Source organism: Phyllostomus discolor, chromosome 13 (assembly GCF_004126475.2).
Source record: "Phyllostomus discolor isolate MPI-MPIP mPhyDis1 chromosome 13, mPhyDis1.pri.v3, whole genome shotgun sequence".
Classification (NCBI taxonomy): Eukaryota; Metazoa; Chordata; class Mammalia; order Chiroptera; family Phyllostomidae; genus Phyllostomus; species Phyllostomus discolor.
Genome location: NC_040915.2, coordinates 24,455,759 through 24,480,107, shown reverse-complemented (window position 1 = coordinate 24,480,107; position 24,349 = coordinate 24,455,759).

Sequence of the window (24,349 nt, the reverse complement as noted above, 5' to 3'; positions counted from 1 at the left end):
TCCTGTTCTCACTGCTTAGCACACACTTCTGTCTCTCCCCCTGACTAGCACTTACTCATACTTTGAGTAAGAATGGGGGCAAGGTTTGGTGTCCGTGTGGCATTAGTGTAAGCTCCATCAGTAACAAGCCTGGCTCCCAAATGCTACCATCAAGGAGAGAGGGCATGAAAACATCCCGGGAAAGGAAAAGCATTGCAGAAGACCCTCCGATATTGAAACTTAAGAAACAGGTTTTAGGCCTTGGATTTAGAGCATTTGGTGGTATCCAATGGATTCTGTTACAAAGAAGACAGAGGTACATTAAGTTGTGAGCTGGGCTAGATTATTCTACTAAGTTTTCTAACTCAGTCTAAGACTCCAAGGCACCCCAAAGGGTCTTCGATATTTTCCAAATGTTAGCCCCACCAATTGCACACACTCTAAAGAATTATATTTAAGCTGATCTTTATCAACGAGCCAGTGCATCTGTTGCCATCAAAATGTATCCCCAGGGGTTTCACGGCAACAGCTATGGCTCACCGGCAGAGGAAGAATCTACAGGATAATCTACATGCCCCAAGAAATCAGTTCAGGGGAGAAGACAGCCTCGAGGCTTTGAGAGTGGTTCTTATCAGGATGGGACTGGAGCGCCCAGATTTTCTGGTGGAGAGAAGAATCAGAAGCTGATTTTGCACAGCCGTGGGCCTGCAACAGGTCTGCTGCACTTCCTTTCCCCGGTGGCGAAACAGAGGGAGATGCAAAATAAATGAAGTTTCCTCCTAGCCCCCACTTCCCAGGACTAAAATGTGAACTAGGTTCAGCACCTTGCCGTCCATCCGTGTGCCCTGAAAAGAGTTAAACCAAAGAGAAACTACCAAAGGAATAGTCCAGCAAAGACGTAATTTGTCTTCGGAGGGGCCCACCGTCACTGTTGAGAGAACTATTTCCAACGTTCTCCCCAAGTGGCTCCCCAGAAGAACCAGACTTGCAGTCATTAAGGCTTCGTGACCAACACAGACAGGGAGACGCTACTGGCATTCTCACCCAGACTGGGGCATTCTTCGTTCACAAAGGACCTTGCAAAGACTACCAACCCTGAGCTCTCTGGATGGTTTACAATCTTATCTAGAATGAAATACATGAACTAAGTCAAGTCTGTGGTCTGTTAAGAGTCTAGGTCAGCACGCAGATCAAGATGGAAGCAAAACTACTTACAAATACATTATTAAGGCAGAAAATCTGCTATGCTCACAGAGGAACAGTGTTTTGAAGTTACTCACACCCAGTCCCTACTGGCTGAAAGGGTCAATGTTGGAAACGTAACGCCTTTTCCTTCTAATGATATGGCTGAATCTTCCTGTGGGTCTGGGGTTTCCAAATGAGTGTCAGTCAATGTTTATTTCTACCACCGTGACACTGAGATGTCTGTAGATGTATCAGAAGAACCAATGAACCTTGACTGACTGTGGAGATTGGCTCCACTTCTCCACCTGAGGGTCCATGGGGGAACCACCAGGATTTTCACGGTGCTGCTGGGGTCACCCTAGTCACCTCTCCACATGCAAAGGTGACAATCGCCTGAGAAATCAGGACAGACTGAAAAAAAAAAAACAAAGACAGGGCATGAAGTGAGAGCGTCAGAATATAGCCGGGATGCCCACGGCAGTCATCTGTGTGTTTTAATAAAACGGTTTGTGTCTTCAGGTGGGCTCATCATTCTCCCCAGAGCAGAAGTGTTGAGTGAAGGCACAAAGCTCATTAACCTTTCAATATAGAAATCAATAATCTGCAACAAATCTGAGCTAATTTGTTGCCAATAAATCTCCCAAAATGCTGTGTCTTGTAGCTGGGAACGCTGGTGGAGGTAGTAAGCACTTCCACAGCCACATCAAGGTGATCTCTGCAGTTGGCCTTTTGGTTTTCAGGGCCTTCTAATGTGAAATATGCTGCTGACATTTACAGGGGACACGGTTTTCCACAGGGGTTAACACTCTGTTTTTTAGTTGAGAATGCAACGGGACCTTTTCTCTTTCCATGACTCTATCGAGTAAATGACGTGAAAAAAGAGACCGAGGCAGGCAGGCAGGCAGGCAGGCAGGCATCCACCTGGCATGTGGACGTGTGCCCTGAAAAGGAGGGACATGGCCCGTGCGGGTGAAACAAGAAGAGATGCCTTGACGGCACAACTGTCTTCACCTACCTGGTGACCAGCACATAGCAGGCACCCAAAATATTCATTGAAAAAATAAATAAATTGTTGACCTTTGAGAGTCAACTTTTGCTTGTTCAACATATAGATTTGCTACATATGTGTATCAAATGTGTCTATTATTTGTATGTGCATGTATACATATATACATACATGTATACACATATGTACATGCATACATCTATTTTATATATTTACATATATAAAATATCTGAAGAAGAGAGTGCAATACTTGCCGATCTATCTTGTGGAAAAAAAAAAGACTGAGAAGGAACTGGAAAACAGGATGACAGGAAACAAAAAGGACCAGGAACCTGCGCTGCAGGGCAAACTTCATGGGCACATCCCCTTTGCTGGGTTCACCACGCAAGTTCCCAGCGCTTGAAATAGCACCTAGGATACAGTAGGCACTCAGCCAGTGTCCGATGGTTACATGGACGGATGCATGGGTGGGTAAGAGGGTGAGGAAATGGCCGTTAGGTGTAGGAGAAATAGAACAGGTGTGAGTTCTCCATGGACAGCAGAGAGTGTCTGCAAACTAAAGCAACAGGCCCACCCTTGTACACACATAACAAGGCACCAGCCATTCAAGTGGCTTCTGGATGAGCCTCCTCAGCCCGGGGAAGACTCTGCCTTCCAGTGCAGTCCACCAGAACCACCCTGTCGAGATGGGAAAGAGCAGGCCCCTATCATGAGGTCTTATCTCAGGGGTGTCTCCTGTTTTAAGTCAAATGGAACCGCCTCCCATATCTCAAAACACTACTGAGCCTCAGACAACCACACACCGCACTGAAGTGCCCCCAGGAGGAGAAGCCACCCAGTTGCTCTAGCAACCAGAGGGAGGGCTAGTTATGCCCTCGAATGCCGATGCCCCGAGTTCAGTCACAACACTTAACCAGATGCTGCTGACCCTGTTGGTTTTGCCCCTGACCCACGAGAAGTCCTCTGTACTAGGCGTTGTTACTCAATGAGCCAAAATCTGCTCCCTAAACACAAAAAGCAGAAAAGGTAGAAATTGTTGCACCAGCTTCAGATTTCCACCCAATAGCCTACCACTGCTTAGGTTGACCTGTTTCATGAAGAACCTCTAAAAGGATATTTCTCTAAACTGGCATACCCAGGCTACACGCACTGGCATCTCCTGGACAGCAGTTAACAATTCACACTGCCAGGTCCTGCTGCCAGTGGCTCAGGTAACAGGTCTCGGACAGGAGTCTGCATTAACAAGCATCCTAGAAAAATCAGAAGCTTGCTAAAGTTAGACAACCCCTGATTCAAAACCAAATGTCCTCCCCTCCTCCTCTGCAAGAGTCGCACAAACATCTGGTCTTCACTGATATTGCGAGAAGAGTGTTTTCTAGAGAGTACAGTCAAGAAAAGGCACGTAGTCGATACGTATTTGCTCTGTATCGGCCATGTGAGGCGGTACAGTGTGACAGGTGAGCTGTGTCCTCTGGCAGGAGGCGGCCTGAGCATAACCCCCAGCTCTGCCAGTAACTAGCTGTGTGACCTTTAGCAAGTTAATTAGCCTTTCACATCTTACTTTCCTACTTGGCAAGTGGGGATGATACCACAGCACCTGTCTCATGGACTGTTAGGATCTGGTAAATTAATACAGATGAACTACTCCGAACACAGCCTGGCCCACAGCCAGTGCCCACTGAGAGTTTACTAGTATTACGACATCACAGAACTGGGGGTGATCTGTGAAAGGAGTGCTTAAAAGTAACAGGAAAAGCAGGCATCAAGCACAATCTCTGTGCAATGTATTAACAGAAACACAAGTGTAAGAGCACTTGGAAGGGGAATTGCCAGGGGACCGGCAGGATAGAGCTACCTGAGCCAGGACGTGTCAGGTGAAAGCCAGGGGTAGCAAAAGGTTCTGGGAGTCTTACTATTAAAATTCTAGTCCTCTCCCTGTCTCTGGATGAAACAATGGTACACTGAGGCAAGTCCAGCCCCTTTGCTGAATCTCAGGTGCCCCGGTATAAAGTAAGGGACTCGGCTGAAATGATTTCAAAGGCCCCTCCAGCTGTGGCAGAACAGGGGACAGAGAACAGGCTACCTGTGCAGAGACTGGCCACCAGGGCAGGGTTGGGAGAGCCGAGGCTCCATCTGGGAGGGGAGTGGGGGGGGTGTGTGAAAAAAAAGCAGGGCACCCAGGGTTCAAAACCTATTTTCCTCTTGCCAAAGTTCTCCTCAGCTTGGTCCTGCAGACACCATGCTTTTGGTTAAAGGCATTCTTCTCAGAAATTGTACTTCCTAAGGAGGGTGACGGGAAAAACACAGCCATATGATATGTGGGGGAAATAGTACCTGGCTGACGGTTCGGGTCTATGGGAAAGAGAAGCACCCATTTTCAGGCCGCCACAAGCAATGGGAAATCAGTTGAGAAACACAGAGAGGGGGAGAGGAAATGGGGGGATGTTGGAAAAAGATAGAAGGGGGCGTGGGGAGGGAGGAAGGAGACGCCAGACGAATCAGCTGGAAGTCCAGATGATGCCATCAGAATGCAGAGTGCAGTTCGGTAGCTCGTACACTGCCGCTCTTTCTCCCTGCACCTCCCATCAACGCAGAGTCCATTCTACCTGCATCACAGAACCTTTCGGCGACTTCATCTCTGCTCATGTATTTCCTGAGCAGCAATTACAGATGAATGACAAGAGCTACCCACCAGCTTCCAAGGTAAAGATTGGAGACTGCCGTTATGTAAGTGAGAAAAATTTTTAGATTAACCTGTCTGCCTACATGAACTCGTTTTCCCTGTTATAAACATCTCCTCAAGCTGGAAAGAGAAAACAGTAGAAAGATGGAGTGTTAGGAGCCCGCCTCATTTCACAGATGGAGAGGAGGAGGCCCCCAAAGAGTCGTGACAAGCATAGGGTCACAAAGTGAGGAGGTGGCAAGGCTGAGAGCCTGACACAAGTCAGCTGTCACCTAGTCCTAATGAGACACAGTCACAAGGACATGAGGAAGCATTCTGTGTCTTAATAGTCACATCCATATTGCAATATGCCTTAGTAAAATTAGCATATTGCATCTAGCATTTGGGGGACATTATTGCTTAGGGCAAAGCTAAATGATACAGGGTCCCGCAGAAGTAAGGTCTGCTTGAGTATGGTAATAATATGGGTGTTATAATTTATAGTTTTAATCTGAACATTTCACCTAAAATGTCATAGGGTGTGCTTGAGTGTGATGTTGTTATGTTACAGAATTACATGCTTACGGTTTTGTAATAAAAGACTTTGTAATAAAAAGGGGGGGGCATTTTTTGTGCTGGATCCTGCATATCTATGCTTAAAACATCCATCAATTTAAGGGACATTATCAGATAAAGTGTGGAACAGTTGATACATACGTAACTGATGCCTCCTGACCAGATCTTAAATTTCTGAAAGAGACCATGTTTCTAGCCCTTCACTGAGCAGGAGTGGGGGGGAGAATGAGAAATCCATCCAGCTTGCAAACCTCCAGAGCGTCCTCTGAAAAGTCAAACTCCTCACCTTGCGGCGCCTCCTCCCCTCCCCCCCAGTAAGCTGGGAAATGAGAGTTGGATGTTCAAAGGAGTCCGACAGGCATAATATTATATATACACTCGACATCCATCTCCTGTGTGAAACCTCATTGTTCCTGTGTAACAAAAAGTAAATATTTACCGTGAGCAGGAGAGGTAGGGAAGGATCAGCACGCGGGCCATCCATCACCATGAGCCGCACTCCCATTCTAATCACTCTTGTGAGGGAGGGCAGGCAAGGACAGCACGACTGGCCAGGAGATAAGAGTTTATCAGAGCAGTCCAATCACTCAGAGCGGGAGAACGTAAGCTGGGTCGTTCATGCGTGCAGGCGGTGAAGGTCCCCGCAGACGGGTTTATAAAGTTGAGGCGGGAAGGCGGAGTGGTCAGGAGCCCCGCTCTGCAGCTGGACAGCCTGCTTCTCCACCAACCAGTGACAGGAGCTTCGGCAAAACAGCCTCAGCCCCATCTGTAAAGTGGGGATAACAGGGGGCACTTCACCGGTGGCCGTGCGGATTAAGGGAGTCAGTACAGGCAAAACAGGATCATAGAAAGCGATAGATCAACACCCCCAGGGGTATAGGGAGACGGCTGCCTCTCTTGGTAAGCAAGGTGGCAGCTCTGGGGTGGGACCCAATCTGTTATTTATGGGGCACCCAGCTGTCCAGGAATTCCATCAGCTGACTCAGAATGTATGGACTTGTCCAAGCTCACCCAGCCAGTAAGAGGCAGAAGAAAAGATCACAGGCATGTCTTCTTCTTTTCCTCTTTCTTTCCCCTGCTGTCCCCACCTTTCCTTCTTCCAGGTACAGGACTGACTAGTTCTCCATGGGGAAATGAAAGTGCCCAAGTGAAAATAAGAGCACCAAGCAAGGCTCAGAAAACTTATGTTGTACTCCCAAGTGGAATGATAGGAGGAATTGGGAATGATTAAACCTGGCAGGGGGGAATACTGGGGAGGCAGATGAATCTCTGTGCTGAGGAGACAGACGTGTGATGATGAAGAACAGCTTTACTCCCCATGGCTCAAGACAGAGACCTAATTCCATTAAGCAAGAGGTGATGAGGATAGAGCTTCTGGTCCAGTATGAGACAGAACATTCCAGAAGATATCACCCAGTGGCTGAGAACTTAGTCAGACAAATCCCAGTCCCACCTCTTACTATTTGTGTGACATTGGGCAAGTTATATAATAACCTCTCTAAGCCTCCATTTCTTCATCTAACTCGAAGGAGGGCTTAGCAGTACCTACCGCGTAAAACCGATGTAAGCTTTAAATGAGCTGAAGCGTGGAAACATGTGAGCACAGAGCCGGGCTTATCATAAACCCTCAGGGCCTGGAGGCGGTAAAGCTGGCCCAGATTACGAACGAATGTAACTAAAGACAAGCGTTTCTTTATGCTGTATCCCTCTCTAGAGATGTTTACACTGAACATATTTTTGGAAGATCATTCATCCGTCCTTTGGTTCACTGAGCAGATGAAGTTTCCTGAGCACCGGCTCCGTGTGACACTCTCAGGGCAGAGCGCGGTGGGAGTGAAACAGCCCGCTGACCTTGCAGTGAGAAGGAACACACACGAATAAGTGACCCCCCCATCGGCCACTGAACTGTGTCATAACGTGGACTCTGAGGGGTAACTCTGGAAAGTTCTGCCACCAGAACTTTCACTAACAAAGGGACCGGCCTAGACAACAGCGGGAAGAGTGTGGGGCGCAGCAAACTCATTGTGATCTGGGGCCACACACAGGCCTCTGGGAGCCCAGAGAAGGCACTGCCGAGAGTCTTGGTAAGGCCCAGGGAAGCTTCACAAATGACCGCATTTGAGCTACCGTCCGCATGAAGGAAGAGAAAGAAGGCTTTTTGTGCTACAGGACTTTATAAAGACGCAGAGAAAAATCTCAGAACAAGGGCTCAGATACTTTCTTAGGAGTAAAAAGCTGTTAGCAGAAATTAAAGGTAACAACTGTCCTTTAAAGATTTTCACTGCAGTGTTATTTATCAAGGAAAAACGGCAATAACCATGACAAACAGTTGTCCTGAGCTTGAGGTACTTTAAGCTAAATTAAGTCCAACAGGGCTTCCTACATAACACTACAAATACATTAAATAGTATATTCTTCAACAGCCTATAATAAAGTGAAAAAATCTTAAAATACTAAGGAACAGCAGGGAGACATAAAATCACATTTAGAGTGTGGGCATCACAATCTAAACCTCCAAAAATTATACTTTTGGAAGTGATGAATATGTGTTAAGGCATTTATTCTGGTGATGATCTCACAGGTGTATACTTATCCCCAAACTTGCCAGGTTGTACACATTAAATAGGGTCAGCTTTTTGTATGTCAATCATACCTCAATAAAGTGGTTTTAAAAATGTAACTAAAAATTATACTAAGAAATAAAAACGAACATATAGAAAAATTCCTAGCAGGGTTTTTTTGGAATAAGAAAACTTTATTTATGTGTTTATTTCAACCCGTACATACTAAGTTTTCTGTAAGAGGAATGAATGTATTACTGATTTTGTTGATAACAGAAATAAATATCTTTTCCCTTCTTTCCTTCCGGTCAGCTTTCCCTGACAGGAAGACCCTCCTGCCACTATCGTTTCCCCTTGAAGGTGACGCCAGGGAGACCCCCGTGATCATTCCTGAACATTGGCAGATTTCTTTAAAATAAGAAAACTTGTCTTTGAGAGGTCACCAGTAAGTCCCTCGGTACAGAAATGGTTCGTGAGGTCAGCGGCTTCACCCAGGGTAGGCAGGTTCTGACAGACTAGAGGAGCATGGCTCGTTTTGGAGAACAGGGGAGAGAAGAAATACATGATGTGATCCATGACCATAATCCTCCGGGGGGGTGGGGAAAGAAAGAGAACACCAGTGAAGTAAAGGAATAAAAGGAAATAATATTAAATCCATTAGTTTGGCCCTCTTGGCTCAGATTCCCAGCCCTTCACAAATTCTTAAGCCTTGCTAATAGGTCTGCCCATTCATGCGCCGGTCTGTCTGTCTCTCTGTGACTGTGTGCCCTCTTTTTGTTTTTTCAGATATTAAAGACAAATAATGACCGAAATTCTTTAGCAAAGAATGGATTTCCAAGAAGCAGTTGTTTGGAAGTCTGTTTCTCACAAACTTCCCTGCCCATCCAAGAAAGGAACAAGCAGGCCACCGTGGGGTCGGCCATCAGGCGAGGCGACAGGTCAGACACCACGTGCACACACGTCTCTCGTCTCTGGCCCTGAGACCATTTTCTGAGCCCGGGCTCCAGGCCAAGTTCTCACCACAACACGGCTGACAGAATTAGCTCACAACCAAGGTCAATGAAATTCCCTAGGACTAAGCCACCCCTCCTCGGAGAAAGCCCACCATTGAAAGAGGTGGAACCTCTCCAGACTGATGGTTGGACCGGTAGAGTCAGTGTGACCCTGCGTGATGTTTTTTAAAGGACGGCACATGCCTTCTGTGTCCACACATGTTACATGCTGGACAGGATCAACCTCCACAGGGAGACTGCCCACAAGAACCTCAGTCAACATGCCAAAAGTGCAACTTCACTGTTGGCCAAATCTCCATACCCCCTCCCCACACATACACATTCTGGGTTCCTTTCTGTAAAGAGCATCACCTCTCATCCAGTCCCCCAGCCTGGGACCCTGAAAGCTACCTTCCACTGCTCACTCTCCCCGTCATACTCTGTACTCCATTAACTGCAAGTCCTGCCTACTTATCCTCAATCCCTTTCTTTCCATCCCCACCAATTCCACCTTACCCAGGCCACCCTAGTCCAGGTCTCATCAGTGGTCACCTAATGGGACTCCCAAGTCCCAATCAGTTCTCCACACAGGAGACAAAATAATACTTCTACAACACCAATCTTATCTACCACTCTTCACTCCTGTTCAAAGCCCTTTGCTGGGCTCCAACTGTGTTCATGGTGGATGGACCAAGCCCACGGTCCACAAGGCTCTCCACGCATCCTCTCCTGTATCTTCTACCTCATCTCAAAGTCCCCATCACCCCCACTCAAGCTTTATTTCTCAGCCAAGCTGGGCATTTTTCAGATCCCTAAATGCACCAAGCTCTCTCATACCTCAGGGTCTTTGCATATGCAATTTCTTGCCTATAACCTGGATAACTCCTCTGAAGATAACCTTTCTCTGACCTCAGAGACCAGATTAGACTCCCTTAATATATGCTCCAGTAAAATCACTCTTAATGCAAATGCATGTTGAATTGCCTATTTTCCCCAATAGGCTATAAAGTGGGTGCTTTTGTTTATTGCTCTATCTTTAATGCATTACAGATAGCTGAGCAGGTACTAAAATATTTGCTGAATGAATGAACGACTGAACAAGTAAAAACTGCTCAATGCCAAAGGATAAGAAGAATCCTACTAAATTCTAGATGACATTCCCTCATCCTTCCCGATACAGTTGGCCTCATTTGGCTCCTCACTAATGGCTCTCCCATAATTTCACTAATTTCTTATCACCTCCACTTTCCAAATTAGAGGCTAAGTAATCAGGCCCGATGCTTCCTGGGGCAGCTCATCCTTCTGAAAATTACTACAGTCTAATCCAACTCTGAGTCCTCATCTTCATCCTCCATCCCCTGCTTATTAGGGGTTTTACTGGATAAATTGGACTGCATTAATGAATTGAAATCTTTTATTTCACTCTCAGGTAATTAAACTTCCAAGCCTGAGCACACATGCTTTATCAGAAAAGCAGCACCTCAAGAGAACTTTCCTTGAGCTAAGTGGAATAGCGAAGCATTTTCTCCTCAAAACTACCCTGCAAACTGCTCTTGGGTTTCTGGGTTTAGGGAGCACTATGATGTCAGACCAGCTCAGATCCCGGCCATGGAGAGGCTGGCTTGCAAGGACTCTGGGTAGAACAGTGCCTTCCCACATGTGGTCACTCTAGAACGGCATCAAAATAAAAAACTGGCAGTAGGCATGGAGAAACCTGTATGGCAATTAACATTGTCGAACTATCTGTATTGCATTTTACAAAAGTATCAATCTGCAACAATTGGGAAAAAAAAATTTAAGAATACGGTCCTTTACCAGAGGTAGTTTGGGAAGCGCAGGAATAGCAAGTCTAGGAATGAGTTCACTATGAATATCTTCCATTAATCATCGTCTCAACACCGTGCATAACTCTCTGTTCCACAGTTAGTTGTGCTGGTCAGCAGCAGCAGCAGCTCTATAAAAAGCTGAGTTAACCACTTCAGGACAATTCAAAGAATCAAAAATACTCACAGCAAAAGAACCAGTCTCTTTCACCAGTGGGATTACCCAAGGTGCTCTGCCCGGTGCCCTGGTGTCAAGTGGCGACGCTCACGGCACTTAATAGCTCACGACACTTAAGAACTATGAAGCACCTCTATGTGCCTGACCACTTACATTATTCGAGTGCATTATTTACCCCTCAGAATTCTCTGCAGTACGTATCATCATAATCTTCATTTTAAGGATGAAATACTTTCAGACCAGATTAATTAAATTGCCCAAGGTCACACAGCTAAAAACTGACATTTTATAGATTGGAGACTTAATCCCAAATCTTTAATAAGAGTCCAGAATCTGAGTCCCTAACCCTAAACCAGTACCTCCCCTTTCGAAACCACAGTCCTTATTTGAGTCCCTTTCACTGCAATCCATATAATTGGCCTTTATCATTCAAAAGCAATACTGAAGAGGAAGTCCACGAAGGCACTGGTGCAAGGGGTCTCGAACTCGCCCCTCCCCCCTCCCATGGGCAAAATCAAACACATGCATACAGGGGTTCACTGACGCCTACGCCTGCGCCCGCGAGGCAACCGAGCGCTGAATGCACAACTTCTGACAACAAGCAAAAGAAAATACAGAAGGCTCAGAAGCCCGGGGCGCCGTCCCGGAGCCATGGCTACTCTGCGTCCGGAGGAGTGGGTGAGCACAATGGTTGATCTCCATTCCTTTCCACTTGGGCGGTGCAGGAGCTCTACTCCGGGCTGAGGGCCTACCTGCAGGATCTCGGGGCCCCTTCTCAGCTCCACGGCCTGAAGCCTCTGCCTCCCAATCAAGGAAGTAAGCAGGATCAACAGACTTCTTCAGCAGCAGGGGCCGCCCGGCCTAGGGGCTGCTTCTCCCGCGGGCAAGGCAGGCCTCTGGGTGCGTGAAGCGCATGCTCAGCTCTGAGCAACCTCCCCCAAACTACCCAGCATGCAAGGCGACGCAGAGGTTGCTTCCGGCGGGGGACGGCTGGCCGCACCGAGCCAAAGACGGACTATATAAAGAAGACAGGGGAGCCGCGCGAGCTTCCTTCCGGTCACAGGGCCAGTGAACGCCTGTTGACAACCCGGGCAGGGCCGCCAGCCGGGTGCTCTGGCCTGCCTGCAAGGTCGCTGTAGTGTGTTCCGGGTCACAGGAGGACCCGTTGCCAGAGCCCGGAGCCCGTCTCAGCCCCCAAACAAAGGAAGCAAGCAGAACCAACAGGGCATTGTTACTCCACATACCTGGCGTCTCTACCTGGCGCTAGTCTGGCTTAGATTGGATAGTGCTGTGGACACCTCACGTACCGGCTCCGCTCCTAGCCGCCTGTCAAAACCCACACAGACTTTGCTTCTACATACACCACTTCTCTGAGACTGGGAGAGACAGATAGTTTGTCCAATTTATATAAACAAACACAGAAAGTCAAACAAAAGGAAAAGACAGAAGAACGTCTTTCAAATAAAGAAATAAAGAAAACAACAACAAAAACCCTGGGGCGGGAGGGCAGGGGAAACTCCTAAGAAAATGGAAATAGCAATTTGCCTGATAAAAAATTCAAAGGTACGGCCATAGGGATGCTCACCAAACCTGAAAATGGAACAGAGGTACTCATGGAGAACTTCAACAAAGAGTTAGAAAGTGTAAAAAAGAACCAAGAGTACAAGAACTGAAATGAAAAACACATTAGAAGGAATCAATTAGATTAGCTAACACAGGAAAACAGATCCATAACCCAAAAGACACAATAGTGGAAATCAACCAATCAGAACAGCAGAAACAAAAGAAATACCAAAGCAACTGAAGTACAGAATAACAGGACAAAAAATACAACACTGAAATTGGAGTCAGCATACCTGGATGCCAGACTCATATTTATTACTAAATAACTGTATGATATTTAATAAATGGAATTCGAATTGCATCTTGTAAAAAATGAAGATAACCATATTGGCACCATCTACCTACTTCACAGAGTTTTTGAGAGGTTAAAATGAGATAATAAATGTCAAAATCTTTGGAAAGTATCAAGAGTTATTGCCTCAGAGATATCGCCCTTGTTTTAACTTGGAAAAACTGAGCCTTGTCTGTCAGAGGAGGCTCAGAATTATCGCATCACTACAGTCTTCTTACAACATAAACAGTAACATGGACTATTTAAAACAACAGTTCCAGCTAGGTGCCTTTATCGGCCCTAAACTTTGCAACGATGTGTTTAAGAGGCATAAAAAAAGTATATTCCCTGTTTTCGAAGAGCTTACCACCTTGTCCTAGCACCACTACTGAAACTGAAAATGTAGACGGCAGAGCAAGGTCATGCAAAGGACCACGGACTGGATGCCATGATATGGACGCAAAAGGAGAACAGACCACTGAGAGAGGAAGTGATGAGGAAGGGCTTCAAGAAGGAGAAAGCCTTGAACTTAGATGGAATCATATAGTAACCAAATGCCAAGCAGGAAGAGAACTCAGAAATCTGTCCCCACCTTCAGCACATGGGGAAAGGGAAGCCGGATATAGGAAAGGACTTAGCCAAGATCTCACAACTGTAGGCGGAGAAATCAGGATCATTTGACCACAGTGTTTCCTCTTCACCACCTCTGCAGTTCTGTTTTTTAAGGGAGCTATGTTCACCCAAAGCCATAAGGCCCCAATGTGGGGACTTTTACATAGGTTGATGGACCTACGGCTGGCATATTTCTGGATAAAGAAAGGAGGGGGGTGGCTCACTTAGCAAGCACCTTCTCCTTCTATGCCAGAAGCCAGCTGTGCCTTAAGAGTTAAAATGGGTAGTAATAATGCAAACTTCAAATGCCCTGCCTGCTGAAACACTGTCTTTCAGACAAATTGTGTCCTATGGGAGTCTGTGGAGGCACAAAATGTCTCCAGAGGCTCCTTACAAAGAATGTCTGGTAGCCATGTACAATTTGCAGCTGCTCCAGACTGCATCCCGCCCTCGCCCACCCACCTCCAAATCGAAATAGTTTCTCCCTGCAAAACCAGGCTTCCAGGACAACTCACTGAACTCTCTGCATCCGGACACGAGGCCACAACTGCAAAATGAAGCTGGAGAAGTGTGGTTGAAACGAAGGCAGAGGGTCTACAGGCACCCCTGAAACACACCATCGCAGGTCTGGGTGGTGTTTCCCCAGGTGACGTTGAGGCCATTTCAGGGAAGATGTCAGACCATAAAGGGACAGAAATTAAATCTGCTTTGAGCCCCTGAGGCCATTACTTCTGATTCCATGTTGGCTGTCCAAAATTCAAGCAGTTTAGAAATGGAGAAATAAATGGCCACAGGATACCCTCCAACCAGACTGCAAATCCTTGCCCATGGAATGCCCCTTGTTCCTCTGCCCAGGCCCTTGGCAGGCAGGAGAGAGTTCAGAGCGAAAGCACTTAGCTCTCCAGGGTGCTCTGGCCAAATGGGCAAAAGGCTATTGACCAGTCAGAACCCCCAGCTTCTGCTGGGCCTTTATTGCATCAGGGAGCCTGATGCTTGTAAAATGTTCCCTCCAGATGCGGCCAAGAGTGGTTGCCATGCTGTGACCCTGCTCTTCCCAAAGCACAATGACTTGTACCCAAATGTGGGGGAGAGAGAGCAATGACATGTGAATAAAATGTCACATTTTCCAGGGCTTCTGGCCACTGCAGCAAACTGTGCCTAGTGATGACTGAGGGTTTCTCTTTCTTCTTTCATTTCTCAGTGGAAATTTCAGTAAAAAAAGAACTCGAGATGAGAATACAGTTAATTTTTACTAAGTAACGCAGTACTACGGTAGGTCATTTCTGGAAAGTTGAGAGCCTTGTCAGCTAAGTTCAAAGGGTCCAATCCCATGGCTACTACCTTGGATCTGGGGCTTATTTCTGACATTGTCCCGCATGATTGGGTCAGGAAAGCCAATTATATTTCCTTTCTCTTGCAAATTCCAATAAGTGGGTAGTAACTTCCTTGTGAAATACCCAGTTTCAGCAGAAATAGCTGCTGTGATGGCTTAGTTATGCCTTCTCAGGTGAGGAGTGGGACATGCATGTACAGGGGATGGGACAGCTTCACTCTTCTGCCCATCCCAGGTTCAAGGGCTTGGGACCTATACATTAGACTGACAAGAGAGATAAACAAGAAGTTTACTTACATGCGCATCCTGCTTACACATGGGAGCAGCTGGTGATGAGTAACTCACAGGGGTAGGCAGGACTTGGGCTTACATGTAGCATCTTGTAAAAAAAAAAGAATAAATTTCCAGAGAAGTGACAAGACAAAAGGAAAAAGGACCTTTGGGCTTTAGGGGCAGCAAATTGTGAGAAGGCAAATATACGAGGAAGCTAATGGTAGATAAGGCCTAGTTATAGCCGGGTTTATTGTGTGCATTTCTCGAACGCTGTCTCTGCGATGATAAGGGTATAGAGTTGTCTTCAGTAATTAACTTCTGTCCTTCCTGGGGGAGAGGGGAGGAGGGACTCCTTTACAAATTTATGTCCTGCTTTTAGGCAAATGGAGGGCAGGAAGCTTTGCCCGTATCTGCTTCTTCTCAATTGCCTTCAGCTCAAAATAATCCTCCTGCCAAAGTAGCATGTTTGGGGGTGGCATATTCTGCTGCCCTTTACATGGCATCCTCCCACGTTGTAAACCTTCCCTTGTCTTTCATGCTCACCGAGGTCAAGGCAACAGCAAGCTTTCAGAACAACTGTTTTCAACACAGTAGGAGTACAGCGCATAGGTCGAAGCTGAGTGATATAAGATTGTGTAAGATGTTCTTAATAAACACGAATGAATGAATGAGGAAAAATGCACACAGACCACGTGTAGATCATCGGTCATGTGCAAAGAGAAAAACCACTGTGGTCTCGAGCACAGGCCTTCTGGGTGAGGCCCTGCCATTCCTGCCCAGTAGCTGAGCCAGTCCTTCCTTTCCCAGACCCTGGTCTCCCTCACAGCCCGGAAGTGATACTAGCAGAGGTGATATTAACAGATTTCTTTCCCTGCATTTTCCTTGTAAACCTCGCCCTTCCCGCTTTATCAGTTAGGATGCTTTGACTCCAAATAAAAGAAAAGCCCCCAAATACCCCAAATTAAACCATCAGGGATTTCTTAACTCACATAAATATTAATATAACAAAAAGTCTGGAGATAGGTTGATTAACCCAGTGACTTATTGGCATTGTCAAGACCGCAAACTCTTTCCATTGTAAGCAAGGAAACCTTTTCCAGCACCCTGCAGCAGTAGCCTTTGGTGTCCTGTTAGCTGGAACTGCCACACTGGTCCACACTGAAACTAGTCACTGCAAGGAGACTGGGCCATGACTGGCTTGGATTTGGCTTAGGCTCTGAGTCACTGTGGGGCACAGGCAGATCCCCCACCAAATACTGGGGCTTTGCCAGGGAGGGAGAATGGAAAATGGTTGTTGGATACATACTGGCCCCCAAACAGCAGGGGCATTCACTGCTCCAGAGTGGGGGCTACTGAACAGAAAAACGTTCTGTGTGTTGGTTCTTATCTTTTAAAAGCCTAGCCAGGTCAGATGCAAAATGTTTAAAAGAATGTGAGATGAATGAAAGCAAATGCTTCCCTACCTCCTAGGACCAGATGGTGATTAACGGAGTTGAGTGAAGAGGTGATGACCAGAGAAGCCAAGGCGTCTTAGATACGAGGTCTCCCATGCTCCGCAGTTCACCTCTGCTCCTTCCTGCCACTGCCTCGGCCCAGGCAGAACCTCAGCAGGAAGGACTACAAGGCACAGAGGAGGATGAGGGTCTCAGAAACATGGAAGCAGAGCGCCCCCTAGTCTCCATTGATGTAGGAGTGCCCTCCCCACCCCCATCAAGCACCCCAAACCACAGGAACATGGGCCAGGGAGTCTGTGACCCTGAAGAAGCTTCATGGCAAGAACAAGGGAGGAACTCAAAATGAGAAGATGCACAAGGCATGGGGCTAAATGACGGTGGTATGCCCCAATGCCCTATGAAAGTCGCAGGACTCTCTGAATGCCCCGGCTTACTACTAGTCCTGTAGAAAGAGGGGATACCTCAAGTTCAGTGAGCATAAGCTTCATGTTCCTTAACCCCCAGACACAAAACAGAAAGTAAGTTTATTGACAGAAAACAAGAGAAAATTACTCCTTATACATAGCTGTTTGTAGATGGAGATACATGCCAACCTGAGATATATTTTCTGCTGAGTTTCACAGCCATTCTCCAACCAATGTTTTAAACTAGTGTTTACTAGCCTTAGGTTCACATGCTCAGCAAGAGGCAGAGCCGGCCTACTTCTCAAACACCCCCTGACAATCCAGTCTACAGGAGGCCTCTCTCCCCAGTATCCTCTCAGCAAACCTTACTCTTTCCTGCACAGCCCTCACACATTTTGGGATTACGTGTCTACTTGTTTGTTTACTTCCCATCTCCTCCACTCTGCTGTAAGCTCTCCAAGGGGCTCTTCTAATCACCAACTTATAGCAGAGTGACTAACACATACTACTTGTCAGTAAATATTTGTTGACTAAATCAATAAGGATTTGACTATGAGATATGCGCTTGTGGCCACTATGTTGCGTAGCATTATAGATTGTAAATCTGATCTTCCTGACAATTCTTTGAGATTAGGATCATTAAAAACACCGACTCACAGCTAATGAACTTGAGGCCCAGAAGGGCTGGGTCACTTAGCCATCCGCATCACTCCAGCCATGACAGTGCCAAGACTTCACCTCGGATCCCTGGACTCCTGATGGTATGTTTTGTCCACTGCACTAGAGCTGAGCACCCGAGACCCAAGAGATACAGTGACCTGAGCCACCCCAGCCAGGGAAGATGAAAGTGGGCTTCTGCTCAGATCCCAGTATGGTACACTGCCACGAATTTCAAAACAAGCCATGGTGTTCCTCTGTAGCATTTCCAGAACGCTAACACAGCTTGTGATTTTAAGATACTCTCTGTAACGAGAACCTCAGGTGGTCAGCAGCCCAGGAGGCAGGCTGACATTCCAGCCTCTACACGTGTTCCATCCTTTACCTCCTGCTGGGGCAAACTGTTAGTCCCAGGCTGGATGACTGCCCTTTGGAGTGTGTGGAAAAGACCACGACAAACTTCTCATGCTGACAAAAGGCAAAGTTGAAGAGAGAGAAAATAATGTGAACCCCTGCTGCTTCTGAATTAATTAGAAGTGTCCTTTTCTTTCTTAAAAAAATAAAAGAATAGAACATCTTGTTCTTTGTAGTTGCTAAAAAGTTCTCCCTTTCATTTAAAATGTTAAGCAAAGCCACTTACATGCTTTTACATTATTTTTTTTTAAGAACTCTACACTGTTCCTTCAAACTCAGACATTATTTCCTAGTTTTGCAGACTGGTCCAAGGCTGCGTGCCTTCTTTGTATTATTACTCTCAAGGACTCATCATTGCATTGTCATGGTTTGGAAACTCACATACCAAGACTGGAGTGTGGGGTTCCTTAGGATTTGATTCAATTTGACTTGGGGCAAAGTGACTTGGGGTAGAGCACTTTTTAATCTTCACTTAAAGTTTTCAAAGGAAGGTTCACGCCAATTGATGTATTTTTGCTGGTTGGGAGAGATAACAAGTAGGGTCCCTATCCAAAATGCTACTGAAAATGAAGCTCTTCCTTTCATCCGAACTCAATCCGTGACCCAAATGCCCGTCTCAGTTAGCATACTCAGTCAGCCGCAATTGGAACACGGAGCATGGATAATACCTCTGCGACCTGTCTCTTCGTCCCCCCAAACAGCACTAAGGGCGTTCAACCAGCGATCCCAGAGAACAAGCACCAGACCCAGCCCGAACATCACAAACACATTCCTGAGCGCTTCCGTGTTGCCCCCAACCCATAGTTTCAGGAACACGCTGAGCTGGCATTTCTCTTGGTGATATGAAAAATAAACAAGCCAACCTTGCTGCTTCCACCAACTAAAAAATTTGCATAGAATTACCACAATATGTCATATGATTTTGTTTCAGAATGATTACTTCCGACAGGCTCACCAATCTCAGCTGAGTAGCTGTAGCATAAGGAAGCCTCCGCCCTCAAGAAGAGCTTTGCTCAGACTACGCCTTTTAAAACATGAGTCAGTCGGCACATTTTAACCTCAGACAAGATCATGAGAAAAATTAGTTTTCGTTTCTAAGAGATGCACATGGAATCGCATATGTCTTTCATGAGGAATTGAAGGTGGATATTATGTACTTTTTAATATAACTATGGGCTCCTTAAGGCCATCAGCATAACTTTTAAAACCAATAACTTTTTTCTTATCATACTAAATGTCAGACTATTGCAGACGTTATTAAAGACATCCGAGGAAAACAGGAAGACCACCCCCAATCTCACCCCACTGAGATCTCCATGTTAATGTTTATTTCCCCAGGGTTTCTGTGGGCAGGGAAATGTTGTTCATCCCATACAAACTACTTTTTTAAGCTAGTGGAACAAGTTTGGTTGGCTTGGCTTGCTTATGTCACTCTGTGAAGGGTAGACATCATGCATGTTCTCCTATGATTTCTAATAAAGGCACTTTACACAGTTCATTGTGTGATGCTCATGGAGTAGTCACCACATCAAATTAATAGTGTGCTCACAACATATAATTCTGATCAATTCATCGACAGCACCAGATGGGAAGTTCGGAGACCAACATTCTCATCACAGCTCTGTGATTGGGACAAGTCACCTCTCGTGACAGTACCATTGTCACACGCTGAGTCTCAGTTTCTTTGTCTGCAAATTAAAAGGGTTGAATTAAATGGCCTGGAAGTAACTTTCAGTTCTCTTGGTCCAAAATTCAATAGTCTACAGGGCCACACAACAGCTGACTGAGAGATGGGGTTGTCAGGAATGACTCCCAACAAGGCCAGGATTGTCTGGACCACCACAGGGAAAAATGGAGAAACCATATTTATCACTAAGAGCCATTCCAATAGAAAGCACAGAAGGAGGGGGAAAAAACAGTCTGTTTAATACTGTTCTAGCCAAAAGCATAAACAAACAGACAAGCATACACTGTGAAGTGTGAAATAAACAATAAAGTAGAATAATACATAATTTCAGAGACTGAAAAGTACTATGAATACCTAAAGCATGAGAAAGGAATAGAAAGCAATAATTTGTGAGTGATATAATTATCCACCTGTAACATCCAGAGGAATAACTATCAGACTTAAGAATAAAGTTTACTAAGGTATATGGAAACTAGATAAATATTAACAATTAATGGGTTTTCTGTATACTAATAATAACAAATTTGAAGATAGAATGTTTAAAGTATTCCATTCATAACAGTGATAAAATAAACTATAAGCTACTTATGAGTAACCATAATGAAAAAAAGCAGGGCATACTAAAAATAAGCAGTGAAGACAATACCATAAAACAATGGAAAAAATAAGTCTCAATCATAAATAGTCAATAGCTTTGACTATTATATGTGCCAATAAAACTTTCAGATACATTAAAATAAAATCAGTTATTTTTAATCCAGAGAAATTAGAGGTACTTTAAAATATATGAGTGGAAAATCCCTTCCTAACATGAATTCAGTTGAATGAATCACAAAAGAAAGGAGCAATTTTCTGAACAACCATAAAATTTAAGCTTCTGTACTGAGTATGTGTGTGTTCACATAGAGAGAGAGAGAAAATCCCGCTTCTAGCCAAGATGAGGTAACAGGGACCAGATTTTTCCTTCCCCCCTAAACAACTAGAAAACTGGACCAAATATATGAAACCAGTTTACAGCTACCAAACAACAGGCAGCAGAAGACTGTCATTCCTGAGATAGCTGGGGTGAACCCTGCAATCGTAAGCATGCCGTCTGGAGGTGATTTCTAAGCTGCAGTGCAGGGAAGGAGAAACCAAACAGAGCATGGTGGTCTTACTCCACTGAGATAGAGATCAGATTTAAAATCCAGCAATCTGTAACATAAAGTTCATAATGTCTGGCATCCACTTAAAAATGACTGAGCACTCAAAGAAGAGTATAACCCATATCCAGGAGAAAAATTAATCCAAAGAAACAGACCCAGAGATGACAAAGATAATGAAACTAGCAAACAAAGATGATATAAGAGCTGTAATAAATATTGTTCCTATGTTCAAGAAGGAAGATGAGCTTTCGAGCATAAGAAAGAAAGGGAAGATATAAAGAAAACCAAAATAAACTTCTAGAAATGAAATATAGAATACCAGAAATGAAAAAAAAAATGAACCAAACAGCAGATCAGACATAATGAAAGAAATGACCAGTTGAACTTGAAGATACCTAAACAACCAGTTGAACTTGAAGATATCTAAACAGCCAGATGAACAAAAAAGCTATCTAAAACACAGCATGGGTAGACATTATTAAGGTACTGGGGAAAAAGCTGTCACCTCAAATTCTTTACCAATGGAGATATCTTGTTTTTCAGTTGTATTGAGAAATAATTGACACATATCACTGTATAAGTTTAAGGCGTATATCATAATGGCTTGATTTACATATATTATAAAATGGTTACCGCAATAGGTTCTACTAACATCTTTTTATAATGAAGATTAAATACTTAGACAACTACTGAGAAAATGCATAACCAGTAAACCTGCCCAAGGAATGTAATGTCTTTGACATTCGAAACTCAATCCATACAACTGACCGTGTTAACAATCTAAAACAGAAAAAAAATGATATGAAGCAGAAAAGAGAAAATTCAACACCCATTCACGATATTTTTTAAAGTCTCTTTTAAAATTAGGGATTTTCCCAACATTTTCAAACGGCAAGGTCTTTCAAAGAACTAGATATTAGTTTCATTGATTTTCTCCACTGTTTCTCATTTTCTATCTCACTGATTTCTTTTCAGCTCTTTATCATTTCCTTTCTTCTGCTTACTTGGGATTTCATTTGGTCTCCTTTTTCTAGTTTCCTTAGGTGGAAGTCAAAGAATTGATTTAAGACCTCTCTTCCTCTCTAATGAAGTCATTTAGTGCCGTAAATACCCTCTAAGTACTTCTTTAGCATCATCCCACACATTAGGGTGATGCACAGTGCTTTCATTATGGTCTTTTCAGTACAAAATACATTCTCATTTTCCTTTAGGTTTATTTTTGACCCATGGGTTATTTTAAAAGTATTTTAGATTGTTTCCAAATATTGGGGAGTTTTTCAGAGATCTTTCTGTTATTGATTTTTAATTTAATTTTCTTGTGGTTAAAACTTACTTTGTATAATTTTAATCCTTTTAGGTGTATGAAGACCTTTTTAGTGTCCCAGAATAAGGTCTAACCTGGTAAATGTCCTGTGTGCCCTGGGAAACAGAAGGTATATTTTGCTGTTGTGATGTAGCGCATTCTATAAATATCAATCAGGTCGAGAATGGTTGAGAGCATTGTTTAAGAAATCCTTATTCTTTGTTATTTTTATCCACCTGTTCTGCCAAGTACTGAGAAAAATGTTTAAATCTCAAACCATAATTGTGTAGTGTCTGTTGCTCATTGCAATCCTAATGGTTTTTGTTTCATGTATTGTAAGTGGTTATTAGGTATATAAACATTGAGAATTAGGTTCACTTGATGAACTGACCCCCTTTATCATTATGGAATCACCTTCTATATCCCCAATAACATTCTCTACTCTGAAGTCTGTTTTGTCTGACATTAACATAACCACTCCAGCGTTCCCTTGATTAGTGTAGAATAGTGTATCCTTTTCTATCTTTTTCAGTTTTAACCTATTCATAAATTTGAATTGAGATTTTTATAAGTAACAAATAATTCTTGTTTTTTAAAAAAATTCAATCTATCTTTGCCTTTTAATTGGAATATTTAGACCATTTGCATCTGATGTGCTGTATTTAGATGATAGATCACATTCTATTGGTAATATATGTTCTTTGTTCTCTTCTCCCGCCCCTCAGAAATCACTGCCACATGATCTCATATGCAAAATCTTGAAAACCCAGTGTTTTATATATTTGCCTAGTTTTTTTTTCTTTCAGGTGGAAGAATAAATCCAGTTGCCAAACCTCCATGTTGCCCAGAAGTAGAATTCTCTGCCATACTCCATAGGAACTTTATTCTTACAGCCAAAAGCTAGAGACAACCCCAATGCCTACCAACTGGTGAGTAGATAAACAGGTTGTGGTATGGCCATGTAATGGAATACTACTCAGCAATGAAAACAACAAACTTTTGATGTGCATCAAAATGTGGATGAACACACTACGGTAACCGAAAGAAGCCAGTTACAAAAACTACTTATTATAGGATTCCATTTACACAAAATTCTAGAAAAGGCAAATTAAAGGGACAGAAGCAGAGTAGTGGTTGTCAGGCAGGAGAGGCAGGGGATGGACTGACGCTAAGTGGGGAGCGGGAGGGCACAGGAAAACTTTTGAGACGATGGCAATCTTCTATAGCTTGTTTGCAGGAGTGGTTACATGACACAATATTTTTGTCAAAACTCATTAAATTGCACACTTAAAATGAATAAATATTATTTTAGGGAAATTATACTTCAGAAAAGCTAATTTTCCCATAAACATGGCAAAATAAAAAGTTTTCTGTATATAAAAGATCATGTAAACGCACAAGGAAAACACTAACATTCCATCCAAAAGGGGGCAAATAAATAAACAGAAAGCTCACGGGACAAGAAGGAGGCAAAATATTCATTGCTAGTTAGGGAGGGAGAAAACAAACATTATCAAACTCTCTGGGAGAAATATGATTCCTGGAAAGAGACTGGGTATCAGGACAAGCCTCTTAACTTATTCCTATTCTTTGACCCAGTAAACACATACATAAGATTCTCTCTTAAGAGCATATTCAGAAAGAGACTTGACTTGGGGTGGCGAACAGCCAATATAATATACAGAGAATATATTGCAGAACTGTACACTTGCCTATAAAATTTTACTAACCAATGTTACTCCAATAAATTCAATAAAAAAGAAAACATTTTTAAATATTCAGAGACATAGATAGATACTTGGAAACATGAGTATCCACAGCAAATTAAATATCAGAGCCAAAAATAGAATGAAAAAAACTTGATATTTAATATTAGAGAAGTATTTTAATACCTTGTAATTCATCTTTTCAATGATATATAACATGATCAACAAAAACTGTATTTTGAAAAAACAGTAATATGTGAAGTGGTCTTGATATAATATTAAATGAATATTAAATAGATCACAAAGGCATTCAATTTCATTTTGTTATTTGGAACGAATTAAATTGTGTGTGTGTGTGTGTGTGTGTGTGTTTAAAAGTTTGTAGGAAACATAGAACAAGATTTTAACGGTGTTACTTCCAGGTTGTGGAATTCTGAGGGGTTTTTGCTTCTTTTTATATCTTTTCTGAGTTTTTACATCTTCTACATTTATATTGCATTTCTTA